Here is a 21,696-nt window from a genome sequence, read left to right on the forward strand (position 1 = left end):
ATCATACAATGTGATTTTCTGGATTTTTGTTTTAGATTCCGTCTCTCACAGTTGAAGTGTACCTATGATAAAAATTACAGACCTCTACATGCTTTGTAAGTAGGAAAACCTGCAAAATCGGCAGTGTATCAAATACTTGTTCTCCCCACAGTAACTCCACCAGTCCTACCTATGATATCATTTACGAAGATTCTACCTTTTTTTTTTTTTATTCAAAAAATACTGGCTTTTTATCTATTAGTATATTTGACTTCAACCACAATATTTGTTGCATTATTTGTTCTATCGTTTCTGGAGGATTAAATTGAAATTGCAACCAACTTTCTATGGCTTGTTTTGGAAATAGTGATATTTGGGAGATGATTTTCTTTTCAAATAACTGAAAGTAAGAGGTTGTAATTTGAATAAAGGGAAAAAAGCCATTCTTGAACATGGGGTGAGACAATCTTATTAATTTGTTAGAGAACCAGTTCGGATTGTTCTCCCCACTGTATGTCACACATGCAGCTAACAAAAACATATGGAAATGTCTGCTCTACCCAATTTTAAAACCAAATAATTGCAGCATTGCCGCAAAAATGGAAGAGGAAAGTGGAAGGGGGAAAAAGTAAGGAAACTGTCTGTCGACCCTCCATTAAAGAACATAATTGGTTAAAGAAAATTGTGATAAATAAAAAAGTATACCAGTTTCATTTAAGGACCAAAGGATTGACAGCTGTCCCATATAGATTGCAAAATAGTTGGGAAGAGATTTTTGACGTACCGATTCCATGGCATAGTGTTTATGAACTGAAAGCAAAATGACGCCATATTCAAAATATATAATTTTTCAATTTAAATAATTCTAAATTCTTCCTTTCAATATAATGTTATTTATATGGGGGATACAATCTTCCCAGCTCTGCAGATTTTGCTGCGAAGAGACAGAATCATTAGATAATTTGTTTTGGTACTGTCCATTTGTGGCTTGTTTTTGGTCACAGGTCCAGGAATGGCTGAAGGATTGCAATATTTACCTGGAGCTAACCCTGAAGATAGCACTACTGGGTGATCTGAAAAGTCATAGTCAATCGATCAATTTACAATCTGTAGAAACAATGAGAATAGAAGGGTTCAGAACTTTTGTGAAACATCACAGTACAGTTGAAAAATATATGGCAAATAGAAATCCAATATGGATGGTGTTAAGATATAGATGGGAGGTGTTGAATGGAGCTGAAGGATGGGACTAATAACAACTAACAACAACTAATAACAGCAAGATAACAAATGTAAAGCATGCTGTGTCCATAATAAGTGTATAGGTTATAGGTTGAGAGCTTTTGTGAAGTAGCACAGTTGGAGAGATATGGCATATAGAAGCAAACCGGATGGACATCATGAAAATGATCGGAGAAAAATATCAAATTTGGACTCCAGACCAAAGGACACATTTCCACTGGTCTAATGTCCATTCCTCATGTTTCTTGGCCCAAGCAGGTCTCTTCTCATTATTGTTGTCCTTTAGTGGTGGTTTCTTTGCAGCAATTCGACCACAAAGGCCTGATTCACACAGTCTCCTCTGAACAGTTGATGGTGAGATGTGTCTGTTACTTGAACTTTTTGAAGCATTTTTTTGGGCTGCAATTTCTGAGGCTGGTAACTCTAATGAACTTATCCTCTGCAGCAGAGGTAACTCTGGGTCTTCCATTCCTGTGGCGGTCCTCATGAGAGCCAGTTTCATCATAGCGCTTGATAGTTTTTACTTGAAGAAACTTTAAAAGTTCTTGAAATGTTCCGTATTGACTGACCTTCATGTCTTAAAGTAATGATGGACCGTGGTTTCTCTTTGCTTATTTGAGCTGTTCTTGCCATAATATGGACTTGGTCTTTTACCAAATAGGGCTATCTTCTGTATACACCACCTACCTTGTCACAACACAACTGATTGGTTCAAACGCATTAAGACGGAATTAAATTACACAAATTAACTTTTAAGAAGGCACACCTGTTAATTGAAATGCATTCCAGGTGACTACCTCATGAAGCTGGTTGAGAGAATGCTAAGAGTGTTCAAAGATGTCATCAAAGCAAAGGGTGGCTATTTGAAGAATCTCAAATATAAAATATATTTGTCTATTACCTAATTTACTGCCTGGTGAAGTCACCAGGCAGGCCAAAACACCATCCCACCAAAACTCGGTGAAATTTCAGGCAGTCTTTTCAAATAGCTCTTACACTAAAAGGGCATTATCATAATTTTCACAATTTCACAGTATTATTCCAACCACATAGTGTGAAAATATATAGAATACACAAGATAATCACGTTTTTGATTGCACTGGGCCATTAAGTCAATTGGTTTCTCTCTTCTGATGAGAAGTAAGGAAACAAACGTGTATGGTAGTCTATGTTAAGTGAAGTTTGGGATGACTTAAATAGTAGCAATAATAAATTGGCTTAAGTGCAAAGTGACACTGGGCCGAACTGTCTTTTCATGTAAAAAAATATGTATATATATATACAGTTGAAGTCGGAAGTTTACATAGACTTAGGTTAGAGTCATTAAAACTCGTTTTTTCAACCACTCCAAAAAATATTATTGTTAACAAACTATAGTTTTGGCAAGTCGGTTAGGACATCTACTTTGTGCATGACACAAGTAATTTTTCCAACAATTGTTTACGGACTGATTATTTCACTTATAATTCACTTTACATACGCTAAGTTGACTGTGCCTTTAAACAGCTTGGAAAATTCCAGAAAATGATGTCATGGCTTTAGAAGCTGTGGTCCTCTGTAGCTCAGCTGGTAGAGCATGGCGCTTGTAACGCCAAGGTAGTGGGTTCGATCCCTGGGACCACCCATAAACAAAAATGTAAGCACGCATGACTGTAAGTCGCTTTGGATAAAAGCGTCTGCTAAATGGCATATTATTATTATTATAAGCTTCTGATAGGCTAATTGACATCATTTGAGTCAATTGGCGGTGTACCTGTAGATGTATTTCAAGGCCTACCTTCAAACTCAGTGCCTCTTCGATTGACATCATGGGAAAATCAAAAGAAATCAGCCAAGACCTCAGCAAAAAAATTGTAGACCTCCACAAGTCTGGTTCATCCTTGGGAGCAATTTCCAAATGCCTGAAGGTACCACGTTCATCTCAGCTGTCATACTGCTCAGGAAGGAGACGCATTCTGTGTCCTAGAGATGAACGTACTTTGGTGCAAATCAATCCCAGAACAACAGCAAAGGACCTTGTGAAGATGCTCGAGGAAACAGGTACAAAAGTATCTATATCCACAGTAAAACAAGTCCTACATCGACATAACCGGAAAGGCCGCTCAGCATGGAAGAAGCCACTGCTCCAAAACCGCCATAAAAAAGCCAGACTTCGGTTTACAACAGCACATGGGGACAAAGATCGTACTTTTTGGAGAAATGTCCTCTGGTCGGATGAAACAAAAATAGAACTATTTGGCCATAATGACCATCGTTATGTTTGGAGGAAAAAGGGGATTGCTTGCAAGCCGAAGAACACCATCCCAACCGTGAAGCATGGGGGTGGCAGCATCATGCTGTGGGTGTGCTTTGCTGCAGGAGGGACTGGTGCACTTCACAAAATAGGAGGAAGGAAAATGATGTGGATATATTGAAGCAACATCTCAAGACATCAGTCAGGAAGTTACAGCTTGGTCGCAAATGGGTCTTCCAAATGGACAATGACCCCAAGCATACTTCCAAAGTTGTGGTAAAATGGCTTAAGGACAACAAAGTCAAGGTATTGGAGTGGCCATCACAAAGCCCTGACCTCAATCCTATAGAACATTTGTGGGCAGAACTGAAAAAGCGTGTGTGAGCAAGGAGGCCTACAAACCTGACTCAGTTACACCAGCTCTGTCAGGAGGAATAGGTCAAAATTCACCCAACTTATTGTGGGCAGCTTGTGGAAGGCTATCCAAAACGTTTGACCCAAGTTAAACAATTTGAAGGCAATGCTACCAAATACTAATTGACTGTATGTAAACTTCTGACCCACTGGGAATGTGATGAAAGAAATAAAAGCTGAAATAAATCATTCTCTCTACTATTATTCTGACATTTCACATTCTTCAAATAAAGTGGTGATCCTAACTGACCTAAAACAGGGAATTTTTACTCGGATTAAATGTCAGGAATTGTGAAAAACTGAGTTTAAATGTATTTGTCTAAGGTGTATGTAAACATTCGACTTCAACTGTATATATGTATAGTCTTGAGAACTTGAATGCATTCGTCCATGATTAAGCTACTTTCTGCAACTTTATTAACTAAATCCTGTACCTTGGAAATAATCTTGCCTCATGTGCCTACTTCTGCTCGGGTGAGACATTGTTCCCTTTGCCTATAAATAGAATAATGCAATAATTAAATATTACAGACTTAATTTAATGGTATTAATGGCAATTAGAGACATATGATGACAGTTATATAGCCTGGGCCTAATAATCAGAATCAAATCTAAGGGGGAACTGTGTAGGCCTACAAGGACGAAGGAAACATCATGATTTAAAATCATAATAGGGACTGAGATTATTATTAGGCTACACATTAAAAAGCTGAATTCAACACATTTAAATTCACAAGCGCATAGCTAATTTAAATTCACATGTGCATAGCCACCAGTGAGTGCATCGCTCCCTCCCTCCCGTGCACAGCTCAGTTTCCCTCCCTCTCCGCATCTCATGTTTTAGCGAAACCTATTAGCCTACATGGTATTCCCTACGAGGCACAATGCAACACCTCCAAACCAGCTCTTTTCACTAAATTCACGGTTCGCAGTTGAAGACATGGAGGTGGATAAGATAAGATTCTCTCTGCAAGCTACTTACTTGGTCAGCAAGTAGGCCTACAGGGAGAGACGCGGAAAGTACTCGCTGGAGGGACTGAGGAGGAAGGACAGGGCGTGCCGCTGCAAGTCCCGAGCTGAGATTGCATCTCACTCCACCGGCTCGCTCACCTAGGGGTGATCCACAGAAGCAACCCAGACGAATTGTCGCGTATATCATTCACGGTCGTTTGTCATTCGCCCAATAACCTCACTGAGACCTATATCAGGCGACAACATTGTAATTCCTTGATATAGGACATTCCTTCACTTGATAGGCTATTGTTTTATTTTCACTGGATGGATTTTTAAAAAGTGTTCGGTTTGTAGGAGGTTGTAGGATCCCAGCTATGGATTTTGGAGCAACGCTGGACATGCCTGCACCTTGTATTTTGGACAAAGTTCAAGGTTACTGCATATTTTTTATCCAAAATGCAAGAATGATTGTTTTTGGATAAAGGTACTGTCCGTTTCAATTCACTGGAGTGTGTTTCTAACAATTGTATGCTTTCTGTGATATTTTGGGGAACAGACAACATCACGTTTCAAAGAACGTCGTGCCAGGGACAATTGGATAAATGTGATCAGCATGTTAGTCATAGACATTGTGCACTGCAACCGAGGTGGGAAGAGGCATTTCTACCCAGCACAGATGAATCCGAACAGATTGACTAAAACCCCCTTATAGTAGTAGCTTTCCAGTATTTCAAATATAGCTTTGTTATTCCAGTGTGTTTTCCAGTGTGCGTTTGCAATACCTGTGGCCGGTGGCGGTACCTGAAGCTTGTCTCCTGTCTGGGTGTGGGTCTTTTCGCGCTCAGACATTTCCCTGCGCTGCCGGAGTGGCGCTGCTATAGAGCAACTCTCCACCGCCTCAGTTTCAACCTGGGCACGAGCTGATCCAAGTTGGACGCTGATCGCCAGGCACCGTGCGTTCGAGAGTGGGATCTTTCGACTTTGAGGGACTGGAGAGAGGGCTAAAACCAAAAAGGTAGGTTAATTGATAACACATTAATCATGTTTAACATGTGTTCGAAAATCAAATGGCGGTTTCTGCGACTTGGGATGCAATTTCGCAAGAAGAATTACCGAGATGCACTACTGCCACGCCATCCCTTGTGCCAACATATGCATTCTAATATTTGACTTTCATTTGATTAAATATAGCCTATTTATGCACGAATGAGTATGTTTTCCATTCTAGCTAATAATGTATGAGTATGTGATTTTATGTTTAGTAAGCATATTTACATTATCAAAGCTACGTATTTTATGCAGTGTCTCAATGATGTACAGAAATGAGTGAAACACTAAAACATGTTTAGGCCTAATTGGTGTCATTTACGAAATGGTGTGCTTAGTGGTTGCCAGAGCTGCGTGCAATCCTGACAGCATTAGCTCTGTTGGAATGAGGACATATTTTAGATATGTTTAATTTGCTTCTGTGTCATCAGCATTCTTGCAGTGACTAGCAATATAGTCCTGTACAGTACTGACTAGGGGCGAAAGAAACAGCACGGAATGTGGTTGGTAAGGTAAGCTACACTGAAATTAAAACGTAGGCTACACTGAAATCAGAACTAGCACTTTTCGCTGGCAGATGTGGCTGGGTGAGACTTTTCAGCACCATGGAAAGCTCTCTCAACGTTAGCATTGAATTCACTAGACGCATTGGCTGTATGAGACTCTCAGTACAATGGACAGCTCCCGAAACGGTATCCTTGAAACTTCACGGTTTTGAGAGCCGGAGGGCCCTGACATAATGAATTTTATGCTGCATCATGATCAAATGAATAGTCATTAATATATTCGTTATATGCTGCACAAACTAACGAGAGATAATAGATTATAGTGACTCGTGATGTGTGTGCATCAATAACGGTCATATGGAGCATTACAAGGTGCTCTACTTTATATCACTCGCACTTCACGCCCACACACCTATTCTCACAGAGACGGTCTCACACACAGACACTAAACCACTCAGCACCTAGCCTACATACTCTCATGTACGAAATGTAGTGAGTGCACTTCTATCTAGGATACAATGTATTTAAAACACAGCCAAGTCACTCATCTTCAAGCATCAGCGATTAGGGCGTCCTTCGATTTGAAGGTCATATCTGACACAAATCAGATAGCCTTTTTGAAATATGACGTGTCTCTAACGTGCATCAATTAGCATTTTGGTCTGCATTGTGACAGCCTTGCCTCTAGGCCAGCCAGCACCTGTGGTGGCCTATTCTGGTGCCAAATATGGATGGGTTTGTATGTAGCATAGAGGATGACTATTGGTGAGCTGAATATAAATTCATAGACTAATAGACACAAGATAGGCCTATAATAAACAATTCAATGTAGTTTTTTTTTCGTTACTTCATTTTGGCCACATTTTTGCAATCTGCAGGTTGAATTTTAAACCTCATAAAAAGCCCAGATGTCTTTATTGACGAGTCAATAGCTGAAGACCGCTTTGCTGCCTGGTGTTAGAGTTTGTGCCTCCTTGGGAAGGCACTGAGCTGGATGAAGGCTGAATCATTGTCATGAGTGTGTGTGTGTGTATGTGTGTGTTGTGTGTGTGTTCCAACACGTAGCCCATGGGTGGGATTAGGTGGACACGGCTGGTGCTAACAAAAATGCATTTGTACCTGGCTACTCCAGGCTGTCTGGTATTCTGTGCCTGCCCAGAGCAGGCACTCTGTCAGTAGGGTGGGAATTAGAACAGAGTAGCCCATTATGGTGGAATAGACATCCTGAGGCATACGGATCCGCTCTCTCTCTTCATTCCCTCCCCAGTCAAGACCACACCTCCCCGACCCAGATCAGCAACGGTTCATGCCCTTGACTATCGCACAGTGTGATAAGTGAGAGCTGTGCAGTCCTGCTGTGTCTGTTAACATTCGAGGCAGCTGTGAAGTTGGAGTTAGTGAAAAGGTAGGGACCTAACAGGGCCCTAGTCTTGCGCTTTTGTGAGGCAGGTCAGGTTGTAGTGGATTAGCTTCACTGTTACAGCCTGCTTTGATCCATAGAGTCTGGCATCCAGCAAGCAACTCTCTCCATGAGCTACCTGAATGAACTTCACCTAGTCTAGTCACACACTGGAATACAGTCTGAGACTTGCTGTTGGTTTATGGTGGTTTTATTACGATGTAGGTGTATTGTTGTGAATTACCAATGCAGGGATCTAGCCTTTTTGCGGTCCATCATGGCCTGTCAAACACAATACACACGCAGCGATAGCTCAAGGGAGTTTCTACTTTAGCTCCCAGCCTTTCCTTCTTTCCATCAAAGCTGAAGACTAGGCACTTGTTAAATAACTGGTCTGAACTACCCCGCATTGAAATAAAGCTGAAATAGCCACACACTCATTTTAGGCTCTTCCCTGTCTTCAGGGTGTGTAGATATCGCCCTCTGATTAATCTCCTGTAAAGAGGTTCCCCATGCTGGGGCATTATAGAGATTTGAAAAGGGGAATTACAAGGGGAGAAAAGCGATAGAATGCATACTGTTGCTACCATCATTGCACCATACGGGAGACCGTGGATATATGGCACTCAATTATCTCGATCACCATTGTGTAAAAAGTGTGATGGTTGTTGTCAGCATAAAGATAAAAATAGACTCTGTGTGAACCACAAATCTACAGATTTGCGGCTGCAACCCGTACTGTACTGTTGTAATTGGCTGGGGTTTGTTTTCTTATTGTTTTGGGCCAGTGTAATCTTCTTTTGGGACCGTTATAGAGAAAATGTACAGGCTCCACTCAGTAGCCTAATCGGTTTGATGAACTCATTTTTTTTTTATGTTTATTATTATTATATATATTTTATAGGGGGTAGATCAGCTTTAATATTGCAGATAAATTGTAACTTCCATCAATGTAATTGTCTGCATCACTTCCAATCCCCCACATGTTTTTTTTTCTAATCGCAAATATATATACAGTGAGGGAAAAAAGTATTTGATCATAACCTCTTATCATATCATCATTCTGAACGTCATAACCTCCATGCAGCTGCAAAAATCGAGACTTACTTATGATTCAGTACTACTACTGGTTTAATTATTTATTTACTAGCTAACGACAGTGAGGGAAAAAAGTATTTGATCCCCTGCTGATTTTGTACGTTTGCCCACTGACAAAGACATAATCAGTCTATAATTTTAATGGTAGGTTTATTTGAACAGTGAGAGACAGAATAACAAAAAAAAAATTCAGAAAAGCGCATGTTTAAAAATTATATGAATTTATTTGCATTTTAATGAGGGAAATAAGTATTTGACCCCTCTGCAAAACATGAATTAGTACTTGGTGGCAAAACCCTTGTTGGCAATCGCAGAGGTCAGACGTTTCTTGTAGTTGGCCACCAGGTTTGCACACATCTCAGGAGGGATTTTGTTCCTCTCCTCTTTGCAGATCTTCTCCAAGTCATTAAGGTTTCGAGGCTGACGTTTGGCAACTCGAACCTTCAGCTCCCTCCACAGATTTTCTATGGGATTAAGGTCTGGAGACTGGCTAGGCCACTCCAGGACCTTAATGTGCTTCTTCTTGAGCCACTCCTTTGTTGCCTTGGCAGTGTGTTTTGGGTCATTGTCATGGTGGAATACCCATCCACGACCCATTTTCAATGCCCTGGCTGAGGGAAGGAGGTTCTCACCCAAGATTTGACGGTACATGGCCCCGTCCATCGTCCCTTTGATGCGGTGAAGTTGTCCTGTCCCATTAGCAGAAAAACACCCCCAAAGCATAATGTTTCCACCTCCATGTTTGACGTTGGGGATGGTGTTCTTGGGGTCATAGGCAGCATTCCTCCTCCTCCAAACACGACGAGTTGAGTTGATGCCAAAGAGCTCGATTTTGGTCTCATCTGACCACAACACTTTCACCCCGTTCTCCTCTGAATCATTCAGATGTTCATTGGCAAACTTCAGACAGCCCTGTATATGTGCTTTCTTGAGTATTATTACCTTGCGGGCGCTGCAGGATTTCAGTCCTTCACTGCATAGTGTGTTACCAATTGTTTTCTTGGTGACTATGGTCCCAGCTGCCTTGAGATCATTGACAAGATCCTCCCGTGCAGTTCTGGGCTGATTCCTCACCGTTCTCATGATCATTGCAACTCCACGAGGTGAGATCTTGCATGGAGCCCCAGGCCGAGGGAGATTGACAGTTATTTTGTGTTTCTTCCATTTGCGAATAATCACACCAACTGTTGTCACCTTCTCACCAAGCTGCTTGGCGATGGTCTTGTAGCCCATTCCAGCCTTGTGTAGGTCTACAATCTTGTCCCTGACATCCTTGGAGAGCTCTTTGGTCTTGGCCATGGTGGAGAGTTTGGAATCTGATTGATTGATTGCTTCTGTGGACAGGTGTCTTTTATACAGGTAACAAGCTGAGATTAGGAGCACTCCCTTTAAGAGTGTTCCCCTAATCTCAGCTCGTTACCTGTATAAAAGACACCTGGGAGCCAGAAATCTTTCCGATTGAGAGGGGGTCAAATACTTATTTCCCTCATTAAAATGCAAATTAATTTATAACATTTTTGACATGTGTTTTTCTGGATTTCTTTGTTGTTATTCGGTCTCTAACTGTTCAAATAAACCTACCATTAAAATTATAGACTGATAATTTCTTTGTCAGTGGGCAAACGTACAAAATCAGCAGGGGATCAAATACTTTTTTCCCTCAATGTATATACACTGCTCAAAAAAATTAAGGGAACACTTAAACAACACAATGTAACTCCAAGTCAATCACACTTCTGTGAAATCAAACTGTCCACTTAGGAAGCAACACTGATTGACAATACATTTCACATGCTGTTGTGCAAATGGAATAGACAACAGGTGGAAATTATAGGCAATTAGCAAGACACCCCCAATAAAGGAGTGGTTCTGCAGGTGGTGACCACAGACCACTTCTCAGTTCCTATGCTTCCTGGCTGATGTTTTGGTCACTTTTGAATGCTGGCAGTGCTTTCACTCTAGTGGTAGCATGAGACGGAGTCTACAACCCACACAAGTGGCTCAGGTAGTGCAGCTCATCCAGGATGGCACATCAATGCGAGCTGTGGCAAGAAGGTTTGCTGTGTCTGTCAGCGTAGTATCCAGAGCATGGAGGCGCTACCAGGAGCAGGCCAGTACAGCAGGAGACGTGGAGGAGGCCGTAGGAGGGCAACAACCCAGCAGCAGGACCGCTACCTCCGCCTTTGTGCAAGGAGGAGCAGGAGGAGCACTGCCAGAGCCCTGCAAAATGACCTCCAGCAGGCCACAAATGTGCATGTGTCTGCTCAAACGGTCAGAAACAGACTCCATGAGGGTGGTATGAGGGCCCGACGTCCACAGGTGGGGGTTGTGCTTACAGCCCAACACCGTGCAGGACGTTTGGCATTTGCCAGAGAACACCAAGATTGGCAAATTCGCCACTGGCGCCATGTGCTCTTCACAGATGAAAGCAGGTTCACACTGAGCACATGTGACAGACGTGACAGAGTCTGGAGATGCCGTGGAGAACGTTCTGCTGCCTGCAACATCCTCCAGCATGACCGGTTTGGCGGTGGGTCAGTCATGGTGTGGGGTGGCATTTCTTTGGGGGGCCGCACAGCCCTCCATGTGCTCGCCAGAGGTAGCCTGACTGCCATTAGGTACCGAGATGAGATCCTCAGACCCCTTGTGAGACCATATGCTGGTGCGGTTGGCCCTGGGTTCCTCCTAATGCAAGACAATGCTAGACGTCATGTGGCTGGAGTGTGTCAGCAGTTCCTGCAAGAGGAAGGCATTGATGCTATGGACTGGCCCGCCCCGTTCCCCAGACCTGAATCCAATTGAGCACATCTGGGACATCATGTCTCGCTCCATCCACCAACGCCACGTTGCACCACAGACTGTCCAGGAGTTGGCGGATGCTTTAGTCCAGGTCTGAGAGGAGATCCCTCAGGAGACCATCCGCCACCTCATCAGGAACATGCCCAGGCGTTGTAGGGAGGTCATACAGGCACGTGGAGGCCACACACACTACTGAGCCTCATTTTGACTTGTTTTAAGGACATTACATCAAAGTTGGATCAGCCTGTAGTGTGGTTTTCCACTTTAATTTTGAGGGTGACTCCAAATCCAGACCTCCATGGGTTTATAAATTTGATTTCCATTGATCATTTTTGTGTGATTTTGTTGTCAGCACATTCAACTATGTAAAGAAAAAAGTATTTAATAAGATGATTTCATTCATTCAGATCTAGGATGTGTTGTTTAAGTGTTCCCTTTATTTTTTTGAGCAGTGTACTTCCACAGGTACACTTCCAATACACTCAAATGATGTCATTTAGCCTATCAGAAGCTTCTAAAGCCATGAGATCATTTTCTGGAATTGTCCAAGCTGTTTAAAGGCACAGTCAACTTAGTGTATGTAAACATCTGACCCACTGGAATTCTGATACAGTGAATTTGTTGTCAGCACATTCAACTATGTAAAGAAAAAAGTATTTAATAAGATTATTTCATTCATTCAGATCTAGGATGTGTTGTTTTAGTGTTCCCTTTATTTTTTTGAGCAGTGTATATATATCTCTTGTTTTTTTTGTTCAGTGCAACATGGGCTGTGTTTCTTCAGATGTGGGCAGAACTCATGCAGAAAGGGTAGCATTTCGCATCCGCAATAGGCATGAAATGAATGCGTAAAACAAACTCAACGGCTTACATGCATGAGTTCATACACAATTTGATGCATAAAGAAAAATAAATGTTTTATTGTCACACACCGGATAGGTGCAGTGAAATATTTTGTTTTACAGCCATAGTAGTACGACGCCCCTTGAGCAAATGAGGGTTAAGTGCATTGCTCAAGGGCACATCGACAGATTTTCACTTTGTCAGCTCAGATATTTGAACCAGCAACCTTTCGGTTGCTGGCCCTACACGCTAACCGCTAGGCTAACTGCTGCCCTATAAAAGCTATACATGCATAAGCGTGAGGTCATTAACTAGTAATGATGTGTGTGGGGTTAATTTGCTGGAAATACCAATGCAGATGGGAAAAGATAGGGGAGGGACAGTATGATCGAGCCATGATCTGTTTCCATATCATTGTTTGTTCAGTGAAATGTATGTTTGCCTCATGATTGGTTAGAGCGGTGCCCTTTAATTGGTTAATGGAAATAAATTATATAATGAAATTATACAATATGTATATTGTTTTGTTTTCAAAACAAAGGCTTACTCTCAGATAGTCAGGATGTCATTGAATATGGTATAACTTTTGGATTAGTTGAACTCTCTGTCCATCAGAAGGTCCACAATCATACGCCCCTCTGTGTGAATTAAGGTGTGTGGCCATCACCACAACAGCTTTGGTCCTAATCCCCTTTTGATGACAGTTTGATCCACGTGCAGTGAGGCCTTGCTAGCCCTTCTCAGTGAGCTGGCAGACCCTCAACTTCTCAGGGCTGCTGGTTGTTCTGTTGTGGTGTAGCTGCCCACTGACCCTCAGTAGTCTCCTCCACCCTAGATCCCACTCTCACCCCTACTGAGCATGGCTGCCAAGCTCGGCCATCAATTTCACCTCGACCGTCCTCCTCCTCTACGTCCTCCTCCTCAACCGTCCTCCTCCTCAACCGTCCTCCTCCTCTCTTTCCCTCAATGTACAATATTGGAGAGGTTGGAGCACTTGGTCCCAACTTAAACAAACAGCTAGTTATAAAGGCTTTAGAGAGCATTACTCATTACATATTCTTCACAGATAATGTATGCTTGTCGTGCTCTATAAAGTGTGACATAGCAGCTCCTGCTCCAAAACCTTAACAAATACAGTAGTTGTTTGTTTAAAGTGGGACAGAGTTTTTTTTTTAACACCAACATTCCTCTGAGCTTCAATATGCACACACCCATACTCTCACGTACCGTAGGTTACGACCCACATTACTCAGTGACTGGAGCGAACAAGCTTAGTTTTATGGATTCTGAAATAGGCCATCATTACAGAAAATAATGTTGTTGCATCCATTACAAGGCTGTGCGTGTGATGATATGAGCTGGCAACAGTGAAAATACCCCGCTCAGTAAATATGATGTTGTTCTAAGGATGAATGCAATGACAGGTCGGTCACCCCTGGTTAAAGGAGATACTTGATGGCAAGAAATCAAAACAATAAGACCATCATGGCTGGCATTGTACATCAGAGAGTAATCGGCAAGGAGAAAATACACTGGGTGTGGATGAGAGGTCATGATTACCTTCCCCTCCAGCTCGTAAATCACGACGGAGGGCACAACCCTCCGGATCATATTTCCACCAGAGACAATAGAGGTGTCTAAGATCTTCAAAGGGGAGATTAAAGTGGGGGTTAATCCTCTCTTGAGCTGTCTGGCTTTATTGCTGGCTAACAGCCTCGTTATCCATTAGAAATGATTCATAAATAGTTCATGGAAATACATGGATTGTCAAGTCCCTACTGGTTGGTCGATGAAAGGTTGATATGCAATTCAATCTAAACTGCTTTCGTCTTTTTTTTGTGATCACGCAGTTAGTTGGTTAGTTAGAGGATCAATGCGAGATCAAAAATGTGTAATGTGTGAGATTATCTTTTATCAATGTGTCCATGAGCGGAGGTTAATAAAATTGACCATGCATGTACTGTAAGCAATAAGTATTCCTTTCCTGTGCTTCCTTGATCATCAATTTTCTACGGTGCACTTAGTCCAACGCTGCTTGGCTCTCCATGCTCCATCCTCCCACTCAGAGCCAGGTCAACGGTAGCGGAAACAAATGATTGCCGGGGTCAAGGCAGGGGCGTCCCTGCGGTGTCATCCAGTGTCGGCCTAGTGGGAGGATGATGGGGCCATGATAGGGCCCTATAGACGATTGATGCTTCCATTCTCAACCGTTGCCATCCATCAGCACGGCTCCAACAGATACGGAGTAACGGCCTGGAGATAGTCTCACTATTACGTCAAGACGTGGACAAATGGCTGCTCTGGCTAATGAACAAGAGGAAACCCCATTTTCCTCCTCTCTCTCCCCCTGTGAGAGCCTGCAGGACAAAGATCAGTGATCATCCTCCCGACCCTCATCCCACCCCAGCAGACTCTCATGGCCTTGATCTCAAAGGAAACCAGCTAGATCCACCAACACAGACTAGTCTAGAGACTATAGCTGCAGGTGCAATATACAAATTCTTAATGCTGCAGTATAGTGCCAGCCAGTAGTACCAGACAGTAGATAGGCAAATTGACTCCTCTTTCAATCAATGGCTTTCATCAATTTGTAGCTATGCAACTGGAGAGGTACTGAATCCATTGTGGACAGTAGAGGAGCGCTGTTGTACCCTGCATTGTTTAATCCCTATTATACTTCATCACTGTGTTTTCTTATGTGGAATATGTTTGCTTTGACTGTTTGTAACTATGGCCAGGATTTATTGTGAATCTAAGAACAAATTTGTTCTCAGACGAATAGATCATGAATGAGTGTCCCATGTGGGGGGAGTGCTTGTCACGATCGTCGTAGGAGTGAGTAGACCAAGGCGCAGCGTGTGAAACAAACATGACTTTAATAGTTAAAGTATACCAAACAAAACACGACTCGTGAAGTCCACGGTAAACAAATACCGACACGGAACAAAAACCCACAACACCCAAGGGAAAACATACAGTTTAAATATGGCTCCCAATCAGAGACAACCCACAACAGCTGACACTCGTTGCCTCTGATTGGGAGCCACTCTGGCCAACAAAGACATAGAACAACTAGACACTCAAACACAGCACATAAACACACGGAATCTACACACCCTGATTCAACATATAAAGTCCCCAGAGCCAGAGTGTGACAGTACCCCCCCCCCAAAGGCGCGGACTGCGACCGCGCCTCAACAAAACCCCAAACAGGGGAGGGCTGGGTGGGCATTCCTCCTCGGAGGCGGCTCCGGCTCCGGGCTTGACCACCACCCTTCCATAATTCCCCCGTAGCGCCCTTGGTCCGGTCTGACCCCGCTGGCTGGATCTGGACTGGACATCGACGGAGCGGATTGCTTACGCTCCGTTGTGGAGCAGCTGACCGGTACCTGATCAGGCACCAGACTGACGATGCGCCCCCCTGGCTTGGTGCGTGGAGCAGCAACGGACCGGACCGGGCTGACGATACGCACCCCTGGCTTGGTGCGTGGAGCCGGAACGGGCCTCACCGGACTGACGACTCGCACCCTTGGCTTGGTGCGTGGAGCAGCGACGGGCCGGACCGGGCTGACAATGCGCACCCCAGGCTTGGTGCGTGGAGCCGGAACGGGCCTCACCGGACTGACGACTCGCACCCTTGGCTTGGTGCGTGGAGCAGCGACGGGCCTTACCAGGCTGACGACTCGCACCCCGGGCTTGGTGCGAGTAGCAGGAACGGGCTGAACCAGGCTGACGACTCGCACCCCTGGCTTGGTGCGAGTGGCAGGAACGGGCTGGACCAGGCTGACGACTCGCACCCCTGGCTTGGTGCGAGTGGCAGGAACGGGCTGGACCAGGCTGACGACTCGCACCCCTGGCTTGGTGCGAGTGGCAGGAACGGGCTGGACCAGGCTGACGACGCACACCGTAGGCTTGGTGCGTGGAGCAGGGACAGGCCGGGCTGGGCTGGCGACGCACACCGTAGGCTTGGTGCGTGGAGCAGGGACAGGCCGGGCTGGGCTGGCGACGCACACCGTAGGCTTGGTGCGTGGAGCAGGGACAGGCCGGGCTGGGCTGGCGACGCACACCGTAGGCTTGGTGCGTGGAGCAGGGACAGGCCGGGCTGGGCTGGCGACGCACACCGTAGGCTTGGTGCGTGGAGCAGGAACAGGCCGGGCTGGGCTGGCGACGCACACCGTAGGCTTGGTGCGTGGAGCAGGAACGGGCTGGACCGTACTGGGAACACACACCACTGGCCTTAAACGGGGATCAGGAACGGGCCGGACCGGACTGGCAATACACCTCAGTACCTCTCGCCGTGCCTCTACAACTTCCTTCCCTCCTCTCGCCAATGGCTCCCGTAACCCGGTGGCCTTCTCTCCTCGTCTCCCATTTCGCCCTGTGGCAGCCTCCTGCTGCCCAGTCGCCCATGCCGTGTGCCCCCCCCCTAAAAATTTCTTGGGGGTGCCTCTCGTCCTTCCGACGATGGCACTGCTGACGCCGCTGCTCCTCTCTCGCCAGGGCCTTAATCCTACCCCAAGGTCCCTTGCCCCCGAGCATGTCTTCCCAGGACCACGATTTTCCCACCTGGGCCATCGCCAGCCTCTCCATCTCCTTTCCTGGCGCTTCCTCCCATGTCCAGTCTGCCTGCTCCTGGACACGCTGCTTGGTCCTTTTACGGTGGGTTTTTCTGTCACGATCGTCGTAGGAGTGAGTAGACCAAGGCGCAGCGTGTGAAACAAACATGACTTTAATAGTTAAAGTATACCAAACAAAACACGACTCGTGAAGTCCACGGTAAACAAATACCGACACGGAACAAAAACCCACCAACACAAAGTGAAACACAGACAGTTAAATATGGCTCCCAATCAGAGACAACCAGCACACAGCTGACACTCGTTGCCTCTGATTGGGAGTCATTCCGTCAAACATAGAAATAACCAACCTAGAACACCCAACAAAGAAACAGAACACATAGAATGAACACACCCTGGCTCAACATATAGAGTCCCAGAGCCAGGGTGTGACAGTGCTCACCGACAGTAGCCATGCCTCCCTCTACATACTGTATGTAGGTCTAAGGTCTAGAGATGAGCAGCCGAAGGCGATCACGTCCGGGTGGAGAGAAGCTTGATACTACATTAGGTTTTAATGAGTCTGTTTAACTACACAGTAGCCCAGTCATGTAGGAGCAGACACCTGGAAAGAGAAGCAATTAGCCATGGAGATCAGCCTAATTTCAGCCAGAACAAAATATATTAGATCTTCTAAAAACGACTGGATTATTGAATATCTCGTGTGTATGCATATGTACGTGCACGCGGATGTGTGTTGTTTGCCAGCTACAGCAACATAGTAACCAGAGATGGTTTAGTGTTGGTTTTTTGTTGGTTTTTTTAGGGGGTAGATCAGCTTTAATATTGCAGATAGATTGAAACTTCCATCAATGTAATTGTCTGCATCACTTCCAATCCCCCATATGTTGTTTTTTTCTCGCATATATACAGTGGGGAGAACAAGTATTTGATACACTGCCGATTTTGCAGGTTTTCCTACTTACAAAGCATGTAGAGGTCTGTCATTTTTATCATAGGTACACTTCAACTGTGAGAGACGGATTCTAAAACAAAGATCCAGCAAATCACATTGTATGGTTTTTAAGTAATTAATTTGCATTTTATTGCATGACATAAGTATTTGATACATCAGAAAAGCAGAACTTAATATTTGGTACAGAAACCTTTGTTTGCAATTACAGAGATCATATGTTTCCTGTAGGTCTTGACCAGGTTTGCACACACTGCAGCAGGGATTTTGGCCTACTCCTCCATACAGACCTTCTCCAGATCCTTCAGGTTTCGGGGCTGTCGCTGGGCATTTCAGACTTTCAGCTCCCTCCAAAGATTTTCTATTGGGTTCAGGTCTGGAGACTGGCTAGGCCACTCGAGGACCTTGAGATGCTTCTTACGGAGCCACTCCTTAGTTGCCCTGGCTGTGTGTTTCGGGTCGTTGTCATGCTGGAAGACCCAGCCACAACCCATCTTCAATGCTCTTACTGAGGGAAGGTGGTTGTTGGCCAAGATCTCGCGATACATGGCCCCATCCATCCTCCACTCAATACGGTGCAGTCGTCCTGTCCCCTTTGCAGAAAAGCATCCCCAAAGAATGATGTTTCCACCTCCATGCTTCACGGTTGGGATGGTGTTCTGGGGGTTGTACTCATCCTTCTTCTTCCTCCAAACACGGCGAGTGGAGTTTAGACCAAAAATCTCTATTTTTGTCTCATCAGACAGCATGACCTTCTCACATTCCTCCTCTGGATCATCCAGATGGTCATTGGCAAACTTCAGACGGGCCTGGACATGCGCTGGCTTGAGCAGGGGGACCTTGCGTGCGCTGCAGGATTTTAATCCATGACGGCGTAGTGTGTTACTAATGGTTTTCTTTGAGACTGTGGTCCCAGCTCTCTTCAGGTCATTGACCAGGTCCTGCCGTGTAGTTCTGGGCTGATCCCTCACCTTCCTCATGATCATTGATGCCCCACGAGGTGAGATCTTGCACGGAGCCCCAGACCGAGGGTGATTGACCGTCATCTTGAACTTCTTCCATTTTCTAATAATTGCGCCAAAAGTTGTTGCCTTCTCACCAAGCTGCTTGCCTATTGTCCTGTAGCCCATCCCAGCCTTGTGCAGGTCTACAATTGTATCCCTGATGTCCTTACACAGTTCTCTGGTCTTGGCCATTGTGGAGAGGTTGGAGTCTGTTTGATTGAGTGTGTGGACAGGTGTCTTTTTTACAGTAAATGAGTTCAAACAGGTGCAGTTAATACAGGTAATGAGTGGAGAACAGAAGGGCTTCTTAAAGAAAAACTAACAGGTCTGTGAGAGCCGGAATTCTTACTGGTTGGTAGGTGATCAAATACTTATGTCATGCAATAAAATGCAAATGAATTACTTAAAAATCATACAATGTGATTTTCTGGATTTTTGTTTTAGATTCCGTCTCTCACAGTTGAAGTGTACCTATGATAAAAATTACAAACCTCTACATGCTTTGTAAGTAGGAAAACCTGCAAAATCGGCAGTGTATCAAATACTTGTTCTCCCCACTGTATATATATATATATATATATATATATATATATATATATATATATATACACACACACACACACACACACACACATACAGTGAGGGAAAAAAGTATTTGATCCCCTGTTGATTTTGTACGTTTGCCCATTGACAAAGACATGATCAGTCTATAATTTTAATGGTAGGTTTATTAGAACAGTGAGAGACAGAATAACAACAAAAAAATCCAGAAAAACGCATGTCAAAAATGTTATGAATTTATTTGCATTTTAATGAGGGAAATAAGTATTTGACCCCTCTGCAAAACATGACTTAGTACTTGGTGGCAAAACCCTTGTTGGCAATCGCAGTGGTCAGACGTTTCTTGTAGTTGGCCACCAGGTTTGCACACATCTCAGGAGGGATTTTGTCCCACTCCTCTTTGCAGATCTTCTCCAAGTCATTAAGGTTTCGAGGCTGACGTTTGGCAACTCGAACCTTCAGCTCCCTCCACAGATTTTGTATGGGATTAAGGTCTGGAGACTGGCTAGGCCACTCCAGGACCTTAATGTGTTTCTTCGTGAGCCACTCCTTTGTTGCCTTGGCCATGTGTTTTGTGTCATTGTATTTAGCGCCATCCATCATTCCTTCAGTTCTGACCAGTTTCCCAGTCCCTGCCGATGAAAAACATGGTGTTCCCGGGGTGATGCGAGGTGTTGGGTTTGCGCCAGACATAGCGTTTTCCTTGATGGCCAAAAAGCTCAATTTTAGTCTCATCTGACCAGAGTACCTTCTTCCATATGTTTGCGGAGTCTCCCACATGCCTTTTGGCGAACACCAAACGTGTTTGCTTATTTTTTCCTGTAAGCAATGGCTTTTTTCTGGTCACTCTTCCGTAAAGCCCAGCTCTGTGGAGTGTATAGCTTAAAGTGGTCCTATGGACAGATACTCCAATCTCCGCTGTGGAGCTTTGCAGCTCCTTCAGGGTTATCTTTGGTCACTTTGTTGCCTCTCTGATTAACGGCCTCCTTGGCTGGTCCGTGAGTTTTGGTGGGCGGCCCTCTCTTGGCAGGTTTGTTGTGGTGCCTTATTCATTCCATTTTTAAATTATGGATTTAATGGTGCTCCGTGGGATGTTCAAAGTTTCTGATATTTTTTATAACTCAAACCTGATCTGTACTTCTCCACAACTTTGTCCCTGACCTGTTTGGAGAGCTCCTTGGTATTCATGGTGCCACTTGCTTGGTGATACCCTTTGCTTAGTGGTGTTGCAGACTCTGGGGCCTTTCAGAACATATGTACAGTGGGGAGAACAACTATTTGATACACTGCCGATTTTGCAAGTTTTCCTACTTACAAAGCATGTAGAGGTCTGTAATTTTTATCATAGGTACACTTCAACTGTGAGAGACGAAATCTAAAACAAAAATCCAGAAAATCACTGTAAGATTTTTAAGTAATTAATTTGCATTTTATTGCATGACATAAGTATTTGATCACCTACCAACAAGTAAGAATTCCGTCTCTCACAGACCTGTTAGTTTTTCTTTAAGAAGCCATCCTGTTCTCCACTCATTACCTGTATTAACTGCACCTGTTTGAACTCGTTACCTGTATAAAAGACACCTGTCCACACACTCAATCAAACAGACTCCAACCTCTCCACAATGGCCAAGACCAGAGAGCTGTGTAAGGACATCAGGGATAAAATTGTAGACCTGCACAAGGCTGGGATGGGCTACAGGACAATAGGCAAGCAGCTTGGTGAGAAGGCAACAACTTTTGGCGCAATTATTAGAAAATTTAAGAAGTTCAAGATGACGGTCAATCACCCTCAGTCTGGGGCTCCATGCAAGATCTCACCTCGTGGGGCATCAATGACCATGAGGAAGGTGAGGGATCAGCCCAGAACTACACGGCAGGACCTGGTCAATGACCTGAAGAGAGTTGGGACCACAGTCTCAAAGAAAACCATTAGTAACACACTACGCTGTCATGGATTAAAATCCTGCAGTGCACGCAAGGTCACCCTGCTCAAGCCAGCGCATGCCCAGGCCCGTCTGAAGTTTGCCAATGACCATCTGGATGATCCAGAGGAGGAATGGGAGAAGGTCATGTGGTCTGATGAGA

At 44.4% G+C, this 21,696-nt stretch overlaps 1 protein-coding gene across 1 annotated transcript in view; it reads left to right on the forward strand.

Moving 5' to 3' along the window:
• The first annotated feature begins 4,691 nt into the window (after nt 1–4,691).
• LOC121567406 (leucine-rich repeat and fibronectin type III domain-containing protein 1-like protein) overlaps nt 4,692–21,696 on the forward strand; it is a 155,775-nt gene continuing 138,770 nt past the window's right edge. The window contains exon 1 of the mRNA XM_041877430.2: nt 4,692–5,837. The gene's annotated coding sequence lies outside the window, so the exon portion shown is untranslated. The remainder of the gene's footprint in view (nt 5,838–21,696) is intronic.

The sequence above is a fragment of the Coregonus clupeaformis genome, chromosome 6 (assembly GCF_020615455.1).
Source record: "Coregonus clupeaformis isolate EN_2021a chromosome 6, ASM2061545v1, whole genome shotgun sequence".
Lineage (NCBI taxonomy): Eukaryota > Metazoa > Chordata > Actinopteri > Salmoniformes > Salmonidae > Coregonus > Coregonus clupeaformis.